Source organism: Protopterus annectens, chromosome 2.part0 (assembly GCF_019279795.1).
Source record: "Protopterus annectens isolate FY-2018-M chromosome 2.part0, PAN1.0, whole genome shotgun sequence".
NCBI classification, from domain to species: domain Eukaryota; kingdom Metazoa; phylum Chordata; order Ceratodontiformes; family Protopteridae; genus Protopterus; species Protopterus annectens.
Genome location: NC_056728.1, coordinates 96,289,747 through 96,307,128, shown reverse-complemented (window position 1 = coordinate 96,307,128; position 17,382 = coordinate 96,289,747). Strand labels below are relative to the sequence as shown.

Here is a 17,382-nt window from a genome sequence, read left to right as displayed (position 1 = left end):
CCATTCGTGCGGGTCTGTCATATTTCTGCTTAGATTGTCTGCCAGCGTGTTTTCCAAACCTGGCAGGTACTGTGCTTGAAGTTCGATTTGCCATTCCAGAGCCAAGTTCCAAAGTGACATGGCCAGCCTGCACAGGGGGTATGAATGTGTTCCTCCTTGTTTGTTTATGTACCACATTACTGTGGTGTTGTCTGTTCTTATCAATAATTGCCCTGGATGCAGGAGGTTCTTGAAAGCTGTAATTGCATTTATCACTGCTAGCATTTCCTTTTGATTGATGTGAAGGTGCTTTTCCTTTTGGGACCATTTGCCCTGAATGCACCTGTCTGTCATGTGTGCCCCCCCAGGCATAGTCTGAAGCGTCTGTTGTGATGACTTGATTTGCTTAAGGCTTGAAGAATGGTAGACCTGTGTTTGCTTGGCATGCTTGGGCCCACCACAGAAATTCCTTTTGCAAACATGGGATTAGTGGTATTATTGTTTCCAAACTGTGGCTGTGTTGAGACCATATGTTTTTTTAGGTACCATTGAAGTTTCCTCATATGCAACTTTGAACATGGGATTAGAAGAATGCAAGATGCCATGAAGCCCAGAGCCTGCAGGATTTTCCTTGCAGTTAGCCTGGTACAATTTGCTAGTATTTTGAAGTACTGAGTTAGTTGCCCCTGTTTTTCTGGCGTAAGATAGGCCATCTGGGTGTTTGTGTCCAAGTTGGCACCCAGGAAAATTATTTTCTGAGATGGTGTTAGCCTGGATTTCTCTTTGTTGACTGTGTTTCCCAGAGAATTCAATAACCGTGTTACATAAGCCAGATGTTCCAGAAGTATGTGTTTGCTGTCCGCTTGGATCAGGCAATCATCCAAATAAGGGTAAATTTGTATCCCTTGAAGTCTGCAGTAGGCAATTACTGATGCCAGGCATTTCGTGAATACTCTGGGCGCAGTAGGTAAGCCAAAGGGCAATGCAGAGAATTGATAGTGGATTGAACCTGCAAGAGATCTGAGGTATCTTCTGCAGTTTTGTCTGATTGGGACATGCAGGTATGCCTCCTTGAGGTCCAATGTTACCATGCCAAGACTCCTTGCCCAGCATGGGAAGAAGCTGCTGTAAGGTGAGCATCTTGAATTTTGGTACGAGTAGAAATGTGTTTAGGATGGATAAGTCCAAAATGGGTCTCCAATCGGTTCCCTTCCTTGGTACCAGGAATAGTCTGGAATAAAAACCTTGACCTTGTTCGTGAGTAGGTACCTCTTGAATAGCTTTCATATCCATGAGCTTTGAAATTTGTATTTGAGCCTCTGCCCTTTGATTGTGTGGCAGGTTCGGCATGCCTCTCATTTTTGGTAGAGTGTGAAAATGAAATCTGTAGCCTCTGTTTATAATGTCCAGGATCCATTTGTCTGTTGTGATAATATGCCAATTTTTTGAAAATAATGCCAGTTTTCCTCCCAAGGGTGCTGCCAGCTGAGACTTGCTTGGCATGCAAAGGGGAAAGTCATTGGGTTTGTTTCCTGTATTGTTGTGCACTGTCTTCGCCACCTCTTGGTGCTGGAGTTTGCCATTGTCTGCCTCTATATGATCCTTGAGATTGTCCTCTGCCCCTTGTGTGCCTGTATCTACCTCTTTGGGGCTTGTCCATGGCTGGAAAGGACCAGTTTTTTGAAGGCCAATTTCTGCTAAAAGCGTGGTGGTTGTACCTGTAGAAAAGCTTTGACAGTTTGCATAGATTTAGCTTTTTCTTCCATTTTCCGTAGTATCTCCTCAGCATTAGTACCAAATAATACATCCTTTTGTAAAGGAGCATCTAGTAGTTTAGCTTTAACATGATCAGGCAAGGTTTGTTCCCTAAGCCAGGCATGTCTACGAATGACTGATCCTGTAACAGCAGCTCTACTTGAGGCCTCTAGAGCATCATAGCTACATTGTAATGTGTGTTTACCCACTTGTTCTGCACTATGCATCATATCCTGCAACTCCTTCAAATCTGGTTGTTCAGGTTGTGACATTTTATTCCTTAACTGTGATAACAGAAACTGCTGATATTTTCGTAATTTCAGGAGCTGGCCAACCGGCACTTGCGAACTGCTTCTGCTTCGGTCACCGCGCGGCAAAAAAGACTGAAGAAAATGGTGTAGGCTGTGTCTTATATACCCCTGTCGCACTGAAGTCAGGAAAGAAAGCGACGACAACCAACGCCGGACCTAGACTTTGGAATTCGGCCGACCAAGGACCCGCCTGACGGCAGGAGAACCCATCTGTTATGACTGCAGCTGTATGCATGATGAACATCTGGGTGCCGCAGGAAACCAGCGACTGTAGAGTGGGTACTCAGGAGTCAGACAAGCAGCAGGGTGGGAGACTATGCAGCAGCATATAGAAGAGAACGACATCTAAAGTTATGGTAAGATTTTACACAAGAATACTATGTCCTTCTATTCATATGCTGCTGTATCTATAACATTAGGGAAGAGTGCAAAAGCTCCTGCTATTGAGAGTTGGGAGGAGGAACAGAAGCATTTTCCACAAGCCATGGAGGATGGCTCTGGCAAACCCTGCTCTGGATCTGGAAACGATGTCCAACTTATAGTGTTTGGTGAAAGTATGGACAGATGACCATGTAGCTGCTTCTAAAATGGCAGCTGTATCCAAACCCTTAAAGAAGGCACCAGATGAGGACTCTGCCCTAGTGGAATGTGCCTTTACTGGGAAGGGAAGCCTTCTGCCATGGGCTGTGTAGCAAAAGGAGATGGTTTGAGAGATCCAAGAAAAAATAACTTGCTTGGAAACAGGATGTCCCAAGGCTCTTGGGTGGTAAGAGACAAAGAGTCTGCTTGACTTATGGATGGATTTGGTCTTGGCTAAACAGAACCTAAGTTGTCTATGTACATCCAAGGAGTGGAGGATCCTTTCCGCAGGATTTTGAGGTGAAGGGAAGAAGGTAGCGAGGTTGATGGCCTGGTTCAAGGAAAGGTCATTAACAACTTTGGGCATAAAGGATGGATTAGTACATAAACAAACCCTGCCCTTGTAGAAAAATGTAAAGGGATGGGAGGCCACAAGGGCTTGCAGTTCAGAAACCCTTAGTAATGGTCGCCAACAGGATGGTTTTCCAAGTACAGTGTTGGAGAGAACAGTCCTTGGCTGGCTCAAATGGTGCTAGGGTTAATTGTTCCAGAAAGAAATTTAGAAACCAATTAGGTGGGATGGGCTTCCTTATGGGTCTAAGCTGAAGTATCCCCTTCAAAAATAGCTTAACTTCTAGTCTAGAAGCTAGAGGAGGGGTGAGAGGAAGGCATGCTTAGATGACAAAGTGTCTTAATGGAGGAATAAGACAAGCCCAAGTTCATCAGTTCATACAGGTAAGATAAAACCAATGGAGGTTCTACCTTGACTGGATGAAATGTTTTTGACATCAGATAGAAAACCTCTTCCACTTGGATAGATAAGATTTTCTGGTAGTTGGTTTTCTGGCCTGCAGAACCTGAAGCATGTCTTCTGTGTGAAGGTGTCTGAAAGGAATCAATGCCCTATCACCAACAATGTAATGTTCAGGGTGGATAGTTGGGGGTGTATGACAGTTCCCTTCTCCTATGTGAGCAGGTCCATCCGCTGGGGTAACTTGTGGTGACTGCCCTTGGCTACATGATGTAATAGGGGGAACCAGTGCTGCCTTAGCCAGTTAGGTGGTCACCAACAAGATTTTGGGTTGTTTTCTGAGAATCTTCAGCAGAACTTTTTGTATGAGTGGGAAGGGGGAAATATATAAGCGAACATCCCCTTCCATGCTTCAGGATAGGGCATCCTGGAGCAGAAGGTTGGTAGTTGTCTGTTCATGGGGTGGCAAAAAGATCCACTTCTGCAATACCCCATCAATGCACCAGGTCCAGGAACACGTCCCTGTTTAGCATCCATTTGTGGGATTTTGTCATGGTCCTGCTTAGAGAATCTGCCATCACATTCTCTGCTGAAGGAATGTAGATGGCTAGAACATTGACTTGTCTCTCTAGGGTGATTTTCAATGCCTGCAGAGCCAATATTCACAGGAGGTAAGAGCTTGTCCCCCTCCCCCCGTTTGTTGATGTACCACATCACTGTGGTATTGTGTATGTGCCACCTCGGCACTCCTGGGAGGATACGATCCTTGAAAATGTGAAGTGCCAATATCAAGGGTCTCATCTCTTTGATATTGATTTCCTCCCTGTGCTGGTTCAGTGACCATGTGCATCTCACTCTCCATTCTCCCAAAGTTGCTCCCCAACTTGTGCCCGAAGCATCTGTGTACAGGTCCTGATTGGGGAGAAGGGGTTGTACGGGCAGGCCTGGGCTGGCCTGTATTTGGAAAATCCACCAATTCAGCTCCCCTGGAGAGGCATGGTAGCAGAGAAACCATGAACTTCAGGGGCTGAAGGTGTTGCTTCCAGACTGTTCTCAAGTACCACTGAAATTTCCTCATGTGAAGCCAACCAAAGGGATGATGGAGGCCATGAACAGCAGGAGGCTGAGGAACTCCCTGGCCGAAAGGGCTTTGAGAGGAAGTATCTCCTTGAAATAAGAAATGAAGGACAAAATCTTGTCTGGAGGAAGGCAGGCCATCATTTGTCCTGTTAGGATCCTGTATCCCAAGAACACATGATCCTGTGAGGATATCCGTGATGATTTTTGAAGGATTATGGTGAACCCCAAACTTTTCAAGAGGGACCAGGATATCATCTAGGTAGGGGAATAGTTGGATCCCCCGGTTCTGGTTAAGGCAATAGCTGGGACTAGGCAATTTGTGAACACTCTTGGGCCATACAGAGACCAAATGACAAGGCACAGAACTGAAGATGTGCAGAACCCACTGAAAAATGGAGGAATTTCCTGAACAGAGGATAGATTGGGATGTGTAGGTATGCATCCTTTATATCTAATGACACCAGGAAGGCCAGAGGGAGAATCAGGGGTAGAAGAGTAGGAAGTGTGAGCATCCAAAAGATAGGACCTGGAGGAAGGTGTTGAGCTGAGACAAATCCAAGATTTGTCTCCAGGGCCCCTTTTTCCTGGGAACCAGGAACATCTTGGAGTAAAATCCCTTTCCTCTTGATTGAGGTGGAACCTCCTGAATTGTGCCTAGAGAGAGAAGATCCTGTAGTGCTTTAGCAAAGGAATCCATTTGATCTCGAGGGGGCTGTGGAAGGCCTTTAAAGGTGGGTCTGGTGTTCCACACCATGAAATATCCCTGCTTTACAATAGAGAGAACCGAAGAGTCCTGGATAATTTTTCTCCAAGTCGGGCAGGACAGGGAAAGAAGCATGGAGAGAGGGGTGTCTGGATTTAAGGGCTGGTAGTCACAGACTACCAGACTTTGGATGAAAAGGCTGTTTAGTAGCAGGAGTAGAGACAGCAGGCCTAGAAGAAGTCTGCTCCCTGGCATCCTTTTTACCTTTGGATGTCATTTTTCTGGAAGGTCTACTTGCATAGGTAATTTTGGCAGGATAGTTCCTTTGAAAACGTGGAAAAGGGAAGACAAAAATGTGGCTGAGCTCCTGAATTTCCTTACCCTTCTCCTGAAGGGCCTTAAAAAGTTCAGTTGCTGCTGACCAAAATAAGGATTTTTTTTGTCTAAGGGAGCATCCATAAGTTTTGACTTGATGTCATCAAGAAGAGGCTGCTGCCTAAGCCAGGAATACCTCCCGATGACAGACCCTGAGAATGCAGCTCTAGAAGAAGCCTCTACTGCATCATAACTGCACTTTATAGAGTGTTTAGTCACTTGAGTTCAGGAATGTAAGAGGCTAGAGATTTTGGCCTTAGCTGGGGGAATCAGGGAGGTCACCCAAGTGCTTGACAACATCAAAAAGGACGGACAATGAATATTTGGCCATGTGTGTCTGGTAATTAATGGCTCTCACTGCTAAAGTGGCAGATGTGTAAACTTTTTTGCCTAGACGCTCCATTAACCTGCTCTCCTTGTCAGAGGGAAGGAGGGATGTGGAGGGGAGTAATTTGGAGGTTTTGTCTGCAGCCAAAGAAATGATGGAGGGGTCTGCAGAAGGAGCCTTGAAGAGAAATTCTGCATCTTCAGGGACTTTGTAAAACCTGTTTGGGCACTTAGGAGCAGGGTATTGGGAATCTGGGTTTTTAGATGCGGCCAGGAAGGCACCTAAGAAGGCAGGATGGACAGGAGGAACTGCAGACGGGTTAGGGGACTCCATTTGTCAGAGGTCATAATACCTCTTCTGGGTCTCAGTAACCTGGCTGCAGTCCCACTTAAAGTCTTTCATCTGCACAATAGTATCCTCAAAGGTAATGTCTTCCCCTGGGGAATCAGTACCATCTGACTTCTATTCTGGGGAAGCATACCTCAGAGGGGAGGCAATTTGTGAAGTATAAGTAAGGGATTCATCCTCTGATGAGTCATCTTCTTCAGAGGGTAAGTCAGCAACAAGTTTACCCTTATGGGTAGATGCTGAAGGGGCCTCGGTCAGAGCACGGGATTGTCGTAAGGTCAAGAAGGTGTTAAGCAGGCCTTGAGTAAAGGCCTGCCAGCCAAGTGCCTGTTTGGAGGGTGCAGACATCAGAGATGTAACAATATGCTCTGTCTTTTGCATCTTCTTTTTGTGGGCCTCCAACACAGGTGTATCTGAGAAACAATGTAGGGACAGAGGGATGGACACCAGACGGCGCTCCACATCATCTGACAAAACATTCTCATGGACAATAATTTGTGAAACCACACACGGACTCTCTGAAATGGTAAGGCTAGGTTTCCCCCCGGTGCCTGAGTCGGATGCCTGGGACTCCCTCTGGGATGTGCCAGTGGCTTCAATAACGGCCTCTTCCTGGGTACCCGCCAAAGGAAGATCCGTGGATTCCAGCTCAGACTCTGGGCCTTCAGTGGCCTTGAGAGGTACAGCCGGAAGAGAGGGCACAGCTGTAGGATCAGGTTATGACTTTTTGGCCTTGTTTTGCAGGAGGCTCCTCTGAGGTTCCCAACATTGGGTCCATGTCTTTAGTTAGGCATTTCAAATGCTCATTCTCTAAATATAGTTTTAACGTGGCAAGATGAATCTTCAGGGTTTTGGGGACAATGGCCTGACAGATATCACAGGAAGTGTGGTCGTGGTCTTGGCCTAAGCAGAACAGGCAGAGCTTGTGCGAGTCTTTATGTGGAATCTGCCTTCCACCCCAACACTTGCCCTTTCTACCTGACATGAAACCCAAAACACAGTAGCAAAAATAATGAAAAGCCCCTATCGGGTACTTATCTCAAACTGGGCAATGTGAAGGCTCTCTACAAGTGAGTGACAACTTGAGCTGGCAGTCACACAGGCGGCAGAAAAGTTCTGAGGTAGGTGTGTGCTGACATCAGCTTTATACCTGACGTTTGTTTATGGCAGACATATGTTGAGTGATGTGGACCTTTATATAATGGCCGGACTTATGAGTCAACAAGAGGTAGACTCCCTAATGTTATCGATACAGCAGCATATGAACAGAAGGACATCATCAGTTTTGTATTACTGGGATGAAGGAGTAGGTTTGAATTTTTCATCCAGGCTTCAATTAAAGAGAAAGTAATTTAAATGATTTCTTGGGATCTGGATATTGCAGGAGTTGTACATATTAAACTAAAATCATCTGTATATTGTACTATATTTGTTCTATGGCAGTATGAAGTTTGTTTATAAAAATATTAAAGAGAAGGGGTCCTAGTATAGAGCCCTGAGGGACACCTATGGTAACTAGATGAGAGGTCCTGTTGCCATTTGATTGCTTGCTGCCTTGCAGATAGATTACCAAGGAACCATTTAAGAGATGATTGAGACAGACCTACAGAAGAAAGTTCAGTGAGTAAATGTTGGTGTGACATAGTGTCAAAAAATTTTGGATAAGTCTCGGAACATAGTTGACATTAGGTTACTACTGTTCCTATGGTGGTTTACAGTGAGGGTGAAGTAGGGCAATGGCTGTGTGGGGGTGGGGTCTGAAACCATGTTGTGTTTTAGACAGCAGATTATTTGAATTTAGGTAATGCAGAAGATGAGCATGAATACATTCGTCAAGTATTTTTGACAGGGGGACAGGACTGTAATAAGCCTATAGTTATTAAAATATTTAGATGCGCCTCCTTTGTGAAATGGTATAATAAAGGAATTTTTCTATATGGAAGGAACATATTTTTAGGATACAGTTCTATTTATCAGTATATAGACTAGAAAAGCAATTGCATATGTAGCCATTTTTAAGTAGCCGGGGGGGGGGTCAGCAGCTAGGGTGGTTGGTTTTAGCTTATGTCTGAAATTTTTAATGGTGGAGGTAGGTACTAGGCTGCTGAAGTCAAATAGATAAGGATATTTAGCAGAGGCTGCAGCTACTGAAAGGGTAGTGGAAGTATTAATGTTTGTAAAGGACAGTATCGTCTGTATAAAATAGTTTATAAACTGTGTGAGACTTGAATCAGTAACGTTGTTGGGGGTAGTAGTTTGACCTACATGTAAAAGTTTGTTTAAGCATGCCCAGAAGAGTTTTGTGTTGTTGTGATGTTTACTTTGGTGGATGTTATTAACAGGTTTGCTTGTTGTGTTTTACTTGTTATTTTGTCCTATTCCTTAGTTGCCTGGAAAGCTGAAATGTATTTTGCGTTCTGTTTTTGAACCACTCTTTACAGGCTTTGTCACCCTGTAGCATTATTTTTTAGCTTCTTTTGTTATCCATGGAGCAGGATTGGATTTGACCATTTTGGTGCACTCTGGGACAAGGTCTTATTGAGAATTTGAGTATCTCATTGGGTAACTCATTGAAGCATACAACTGCAGAATCTAAGAACATAGATTTTACTATTTTCCAGTGACATTCCGCTAAGGATTTGATAAAAGTGTGTTTAAATGTTTTAAGAACATAGTTGTAAATTATATGTTTTTCTTGGATATTGTAACTTCTGAAAACATAAGTAGGTTGATGGTCACTTAGGCTATCTGGAAGACTACTGGCTGCCCTAATTTTGTTGGGTCTATTATTATGAATTCAGTCTATGGTTGATAGCCTACCAGTACTTTTGTGGACTCTAGTAACTGATGCATTTAACTGCATAAAGCTCTACACGTTTATGGGGTCAGATGGGGTGTTGCTATTGATAAGCTGCTATTCTATATTTCGGTCTTCTAATACTACTGTTTCAAGTTGTATATGGTAGGAGATCCACAATAGTATATTTTCCACAATGTTTTTACCTGGTGGGATACATATGTCTGCCAAACAAAGTGTCTTCTTATTTCTGATTTTCAGGTGTGATAAAAGTAATTCTGCATTATTAAATTGATATACCTCCTGTGTATATGTGATTATGTCTATGGAACTTCTGTACATGATGGCATTTATGCCTGCCTGTATATTTCTCATTTCGGCAAGCCTAATTATATTCAAACCAGATGCGTTAATTTCACTGATATTTACGCTTTTTTTTTCAGCCAGGTTTTCGTAGCTATGATTATGTCTGGGGATTATGTGGCAATACATGTCCTGGATTTTATTGCATATGCTTCTAAGATTGATATTTAGCAGGTGAAGGCTGGACCTGGGGTATGAAAAAGGAAAAAAAGGATACTGCATTTCATACGGAACTTTTTTTTTTTTTGCGAAGTGTGGGGCCAGGGATTGGGGTGAATGTCTCCACTGAATATTTTGGGTGGAAATTTTATGAAAAGTAAGCATATAGCTGAATGCTAGTACAGTGTGGGTGCTGGGGTGATTGATAGACTTGTTAACTGTTGGTGTAGTGTGTGTGGGTTTGTAGAAGTATTAATTATATTTAGTAAGAAAGTATGGTACCTGCTAAAAAGTGCTAATATGTGGAGGAGGTACACTAGTTGGGTTTGAGTCAGAGTTATTTTGTATGACATGCACGTTATATATTCACTGACTATATTAGTTTACAATGTAAATTGTTACTGGGCAAGAGCAGTTATAGTTACAGCTATATAACTTCTGAAAGGATTTGCTGGGTTGCAACATTAAATACATGAGTTAGAGATGCTAACTGTAGGGCAACTGCTATTGGGTTATGCTCCGATTTTAATGTAGAGATAGGCTGAGAAGTGTTGGAGTGGAGTTAGGATAGTTTAAATGTAGAATAGGAGGGGTGGATGGGAATTAGGGGTAGGGTAGAGGAACAGAGTGGGACTGAGTGTAGCAAAGGCAAGGAGAGCAGGGCACAACCACTGAATCAGCAATGCAACAATGTTGAGAAAAACAACCAGTAATCTTTGGCTATCACATAGGGTAAGAAGGCTTCCAGAAACAGCTAAGAACTGTATGGGATGAACAGTGTAAAACAGAAGCTGAGAGGCGGAAAAGGAAAATTGCAGGGACCAGTACACAAGCCCAGGAAATCTAAGCAGAGATTTACATGTGCGGTTTTAAGTATTTTGTGTATTAGATGCAAGATACTGTAGTAAAGGAAGAAAAGAGGAAATAGTGTGAAAATGAAAGCAAGGCAAATATTCTGTCCTGTTTCAGTGGGGGAAGTAATAAGCTATGTATAGGCTGCTATTCTGGACTACACAAAAACCTGTTATACTTATTGCCTATTATTATGGGCTGTGATATATGCCACTGGTACAGGTGTTGTTGGGGACTTGGTGAACACTCATGGTTTAGTGGATGATTCAAAGGGTGAGGCAGAGAACTGATAATGTGATCCAGACATATAGAACATTAAGAAACGCCTGAAGTCTGGATGAATAAGAATGTGATGATAAGCACCTTTTACATATAATATTACAATGAAACTTGAATGAGGAAGAAGATGTAACAGGTTGTGAAGTGACACCATTACTGAATATGGAAACTATCACAAAGAGGATTAGGAAAGAAAGATCCAGAAATGGTTTCCAAGAATTTTCTTTTTTTGGCACTGAAAGCATCTGTGAATAAAATCCCTTTACCACATAGGAATGGGTCAGCATGTGATTAAGGATGTTCACCCTAGCTGCAGCATCGAGAAATTACGTTTTAAGGTCCCTGCGACTACATTTCATTTCTGCTCTCTTACCTAAGGGGACTGCACCCCTACTTGTCTAGCGTTCCCTTTCCAAAGGACTATTTCTGTGGTCTTAGCGGCATAAGAAAACCTTAATTAAGTTTTTAAGGTCCCTGCAACTATATTTCATTTCTGCTCTCTTACCTTGGCGGACTGCATCCCTACTTGCCCAGTGTTCCTTTTCCAAAGGACCATTTCTGTGGTCTCAGCAGCATAATAAAACCTTAATTAAATGTACGTGTAGCTCTTTACATATTAATCCTAGACTACATTTGTGTAGTATATTTGCTCTCAACCATGTTTTATTTAAAATTTCCACACTATTCTCTACAATTACAAGCCCTGTAGTGATACTTTAATTCACTGCCTCTGCACTCGCCAAGCTAGGGTCAGTGGCTGTATGGTGAAACCAACCCCTCAACCCACCCATATAGCTTAGTCTAATGATTATTCATTTTGTTTGCAACTAAACTCCTCGTAAAAAGAAAACTAAAACAAATAATGCAGCTACCAGAATCTCTCAATAGCTGTACTGCCAAGCTGTACCTGTTTTTTTTCTTTCAGCATATAGCTTCCATCTACTATTTTATAACTTGCACATCTCTCCTTTGATTTGAATACTGAAGTTTTCATCTAAAACATACCCAAAGTCAGGCTTCCCTGATAGTTTTTCTTTTCCTTGCTTCCTCAGGTCCTGAGTCTAAATCTTGGAGCAATTGGCTGATATTGTTTTCTCTCAGGCTCCTCCCCCTCCCCCAATGTCCTATCCCTTCCTATCATAGCTCTCTAAAATCCAAGGTGCCATATTTGTTTTACTAATACACCCATACGTTCACCCTAGCTGCAGCATCAGGAAATTAAGTTAATCATTACAGACAGTAGCATTACTGCAGTTATGTATAGCTATTTTGTTGGTTATTGTTCCTATACTGCTATTTTCAAGTGAAAATACTATCTGCGATTGTCTGGTGACAACTCCTTCATTTGTAGATTAGACAGAACCACAAAGATACAACTGTTAACTCAGCAACGAAACCCTGACTTTGCTATTATATGCACTACTTTAGCATTTCTATGTTATACTAAATTGTTGCTTTAATTTATATGCCACTAGTTTGCTTTTTCTTAAAGTGTATAATCTTTGGTTTTAATGATTACTCTAATATGAGCTGTTTTAAAGCACAGTCAGAAGAACCCTATTGTAACTGCATGTGTTTTTGCTTATTCCACTGCCTTAGTAAACAGACAAACGCTGTTTAGTTAGTAAGGAGGCAATTAACATTATTTGGATGACATTATTGATTGGTGTGAAGGATTTTTACTGTTTGGATGCAAGCATTTCGTATTTCTGCTCAGTCCTTAGTAATATAGCTCGTCATTTTAAAAAACTGTTATCGGTGATGCTAAAATACTATATCTATGTTTATCTGCATTTTCTTCCCATAGCCTATACAGCTAACTGTTGAATTTAACATCGCTTTCCTCTCCTTATTTTACAGTTTTAAGGCCCTGTGACTACATTTTATTTCTGCTCTCTTACCTAAGCAGACTGCACCGCTACTTGCCCAGTGTTCCCTTTCCAAAGGACTATTTCTGTGGACTTAGTAGCCATAAGTAAACCTTCATTAAGTGTACATGTAGCTCTTTAAATATTAATCCTAGACCACACCTGTGTAGTGTATTTGTTCTCAACCATGTTTTAATTTAAAATTTCCACACTACTGATACTTTAATCCTCTGCCTCAGCGCTCGTCAAGTTAGGGTCAGAGGCTGTATTGTGAAACCAACCCCCTCACCCACCCAGATAGCTTACTCTAATGATTCTTCTTCTTTTTGTTTGTAGTTAAACTCCTTGTAAAAGGAAAACTAAAACAAGTAGTGTGTTTATCAGAATCTCTCAACAGCTGTACTGCCAAGCTGTACCTGTTGCTTTTTTTCAGCATACAGCTTCCATCTACTATTTTTTACTTGCTTGCCTCTCCTTTGATTTGAATACTGTAGATTTAATCTCAAACTTACCCAAAGTCAAGCTCCCTGACAGTTTTTCTTTACCCTGCTTCCCCGGGTCCTGAGTCTGCCCACTCTGTTCACACTTCGCTTCGGCTCACTCCGCACCCCTACACTACCCCCCATTCCTATCCACCTCTACTTTCATTACATTTATACACTCTCGTCCTTGACTCCACCCCTCCCAGTCTCATCATTCCCAACCAATCATCAATCTTCACCTAATTAAGCTAACCACTTCCTTCTCCTTCTAGCTTAACTCATTAATCTGATCATAAAAAGCTCTGATACAACATATCCCTCATCTGTTGCAAGCAATACACATCTACCTATCCTTACTTTATTCATACTTACTCAACTCACCTCTTACCACCATACAATTCTCTACACTAATTCATCACCTACAATCAACTATCCTTTTAATGTAAATACTCTTTCCCACACTCTTTACATCTCACCATTTCTCTTTACCACCTCCCACATGCACCTTTATAAAGTCAAAACTCTCTCTCCTATCCTCCTTACTCAAAACTAAAGTAAAATACCTCTGCCACTACTCTCTATATTCTCAACCTACAATACAAACTTTAAATCTCCTGCTAGCTGGCAATATTCACCCCAACCCTGGTCTTACACCCCCCACTCAATCCCTGCCCACTTCCCTCCCAACCAATTTCTGCCTCAGGCACAACCTTTTCAGATCCAAACTACAATACCCTTAAAAGTGTAAACCTGTACTCCATTAACATACAAAGCCTTCTAAATAAAGCTACTGAACTACACTCCTAGAAATCCCAACACTCTCCTCACATTTTAACCATAACCGAAACCTGGTTAAAACTCCACATATCCAATAATGAAATCCTACCCGCAGGTTACAATGTATTTTGGTTAGATAGACCAAAGAAAAAAGGTGGTGGTGTTGCATTTTCTATACAACAACACACTAAACCTCTCCCCTTTACAAATTCCACTTTCAATTTTCCACCCAGCTGAAATACTTACTCTCAACTGTCATTTGAATACCCACAAAAAATTTGCCATAGCCTCAATCTGTATCCCCCCAGGTGACAATATTCCAATCCTAGAAAAGATACTGGTATGGCTATCAGACAACATAGCTTGCAAAACTAATATTCTAGAAGATGTTAACATAGACTGGTCAAAACTTGCATCTCACTCTCCCACAATCAGCATAAATCTCCATGGTTTCATGCAGCTCATTACCTCCCCACCCGTACTAAAACAATTCAAACTCCTCCTCGATCTTAGACTGGATTCTTACTACTGATTCTAGCCTATATCACAACCCCTGCACCTTACCAGACTCCCTAAGTGATAACCTCCCCGTCTACAGCCAGAGACACTCTTCTCAAATACCTAGAACCCATGCATACAGAGACTGCCGTAAACTATCCTCCATTGATGCTGAAACATTTAATACAAAACTAGCCTCCATTAACTGGTCCTTCCTTCATCATCCCCCTAAAAAAAGCTGTCCTGGCTGTCAACCAGATTTTCAACATACTAAATACTCTAGACCGCCCCCCCAAGAAAAATAAGATTAAACGCTAACCATGCACTCTGGCTAACAAAAGAGTCCAGATCTCTCATGCACAAAAGAGACAGCGCCTAGAAAGCCTGGCAAAAAAACAAACCTCCTACCCTATACCAAAAATATAAGGAATTTAAAAACCTTACCAAAAAGCATATCCACCAAGACAAGAAAACATTCTATAATACAGCACAAAACTACTTGTCTAACCCAAAAATGTTTTGGTCAGCTATAAATAGTATCCTCCACCCTAGTAACACTTCAACTCCAAATCCTTTCGCTAATAAATATCCACTAGAAACAGCTACCTTATTGAATAGCTACTTCATTAATACAGTCCGCAAGCTTACAAACTCAGACAAACATTCCAACCCTCCAAACACCTGCTTGCCCGCCTCTCAAACTATAAAAGTACAGTTTTGTACCTACCATAAATGTAGATGTTCGAGGATACACATTGCTGCAGTCCTTACTATTGGGTAGTCCGCTGTCCAGTCGGCCCGAATACCAGAGTATATGGCTGACGTCGGTCAGGCGCCATATCCTCAGTCTTTTCTTGCCCCAGATGTCAGAAGACCCTAAAAGACAAGGCCCAAAATACCTGCACCAAAAATATGTACAATATATACAAAATATATATACAAAAATATCAGCAGATAACCTCACCTACACAACCACCCCTAAACACAGAGGGAAGGAGTTGGACTGCAGCAATGTGTATCCTCGAACATCTACATTTATGGTAGGTACAAAACTGTACTATGTTCTTCGTTCCACATTGCTGCAGTCCTTACTATTGGGTAGAATCCCAAAGCAGAGGTAAGGGAGGCTGGCAAATCATAAAGAAGTAGGAGCTGACAACATGCCTTGCAAAACAGCTGTGGCAAAACCAGCCCTAGACTTAGAGTAGATAGGAAGGTGATAATGCTTAGAGAAAGTATGCACTGAGCTCCAAGTAGCTGCCTCCAAAATATCCTTAGTTGCCACCCCCCTTAGAAATGCTGTTGAAGTGGCAGTAGCCCTAGTGGAATGAGGCCTAATCCTAGCTGGAATCTCCTTGCCATGATGGGAATAACAAAATGCAATGCAAAACCCAATCCACCTAGAAATAGTTTGTTTTGACACAGGCTTGCCCTGTGAACTCAAAGCAAAAGAAACAAACAACTGCTGAGACTGCCTAAAATCCTTAGTCCTGCTTAAATAATAACGCAATTGCCTGTGTACATCTAAAGTGTGCAAAATCTTTTCCCCTTTATTTTGGGGTCTGCATAAAAGTAGGCAAATGAATGGTTTGGTTTAAAGCCACACTAGAAACCACCTTAGGCATAAAGGAAGGATTAGTGCGTAATGATACCCTATCCTTATGGAAAATCAAAAGGGCTCTACTGCCATAAGGGCCTGCAACTCAGACACCCTTCTTGCAGAAGTAATAGCCAACAGAAAAGCAGTCTTCCATGACAAGTATTTCAATTCAGCAGAGGCTCAAAAGGTTGTAGAGTAAGTTTTTCCAACACAAAATTGAGATCCCAAGCAGGAGTAGGAGCTCGGGGGTCTTATATTCTTTGCCCCTCTAAGAAACTGCTTGAACAAAGGATGCGAAAACAATGGTGGGTCACAATCATAGTGAGCTGAAATTGCTGCAGCATGAATCTTAATGGAAGAGAAGGACAAACCTTTGTCCAATAATTCAGTAAGATATTGAAGAGCCACACTCAAATTAGGCTCAGAAATCTCCAAATTCTTTGCTGTACTCCAAAATAAAATCTCTTCCATTTTTCTCGTACACTTTCCTCGTACTAGGTCTTCTAGCTTCCATAATCACATTTAAAACTTGTTGAGGAAGTTGAGACCTGCTGTGTTTCAACACAGAATATGCCAGGCTGTTAGATGAAGAAAGTGAAGCTTGACATTGAGCAGATGACCGTCCTTCTGAGATAACAGATGAGGAATCAAGGTAAAGGCCATGGAGGCTTCCTTACCAGACTCCTTAGTAGTGGGTACCAATGTTGCGTGGCCAATCTGGAGCTATCAAAATCATCCTTGGCTTGTCTTGTCTGACTTTTAATAGCACCTTTGGAAGAAGAGGCAGAGGTGGAAAGGCATACACATGAAGGTTTTTCCAACTGAAAGACAGAGCATCCACTTTCCAAGCTGTGTGATGAAACCCTTTGTGCAAAACTTTGGCAGCTGGTGGTTTAGTGGAGAAGCGAACAGATCTATGTCTGGAGTTCCCCATGACACTGTCAATTTCTGAAATACATGAAGATCCAGTTTCCACTCGTGGGGATCCATGATTTGTCTGCTTAACACATCTGCTAAGGAGTTCTGTGCTCGGCAGAAACCTTGCCTGAAGAGTTAGTTGCAAGCTTAGCAGTCTCCCATAAAATCATTGCTTGCCTGCATAGAGGATAAGAATGTGTTCCCCTTGCTTGTTGATGTACCACATGACAGTTGTGTTGTCTGTTAGAATCAACACCTGCCCTGGAAGAAGTAACTCCTTGAAAGCCATTAATGCAAACTGGACTGCTAACATCTCCTTCATGTTGATATGTAGATGCTGTAGTCTGGCAGGCCACTTGTCTTGTATCCACTTTCCATTTAGATGAGCTCCCCAAGCAATGTCCGAGGCATCTGTCGTTAAAATCTGACTCGCCTCTGGCGGGTCACAGAGAGTCCCTTGTTTAGGTGACATTCCTGAGCCCACCACAAAATTCTTTTTGAAGGCAAGGTATTATTTGAATGACAGTGTCCAAATCCTGGCAGTGCTGTGTCCATACATTTTGAGATACCATTGTAGCTT

At 42.3% G+C, this 17,382-nt stretch overlaps 1 protein-coding gene across 1 annotated transcript in view; it reads right to left on the bottom strand.

Annotated features, from left to right (window-relative positions):
* Positions 1-17,382, bottom strand: part of LOC122792978 (arf-GAP with GTPase, ANK repeat and PH domain-containing protein 1-like) — a 2,685,441-nt gene that overhangs the window by 2,176,023 nt on the left and 492,036 nt on the right. The gene's annotated exons all lie outside the window — the stretch shown is intronic.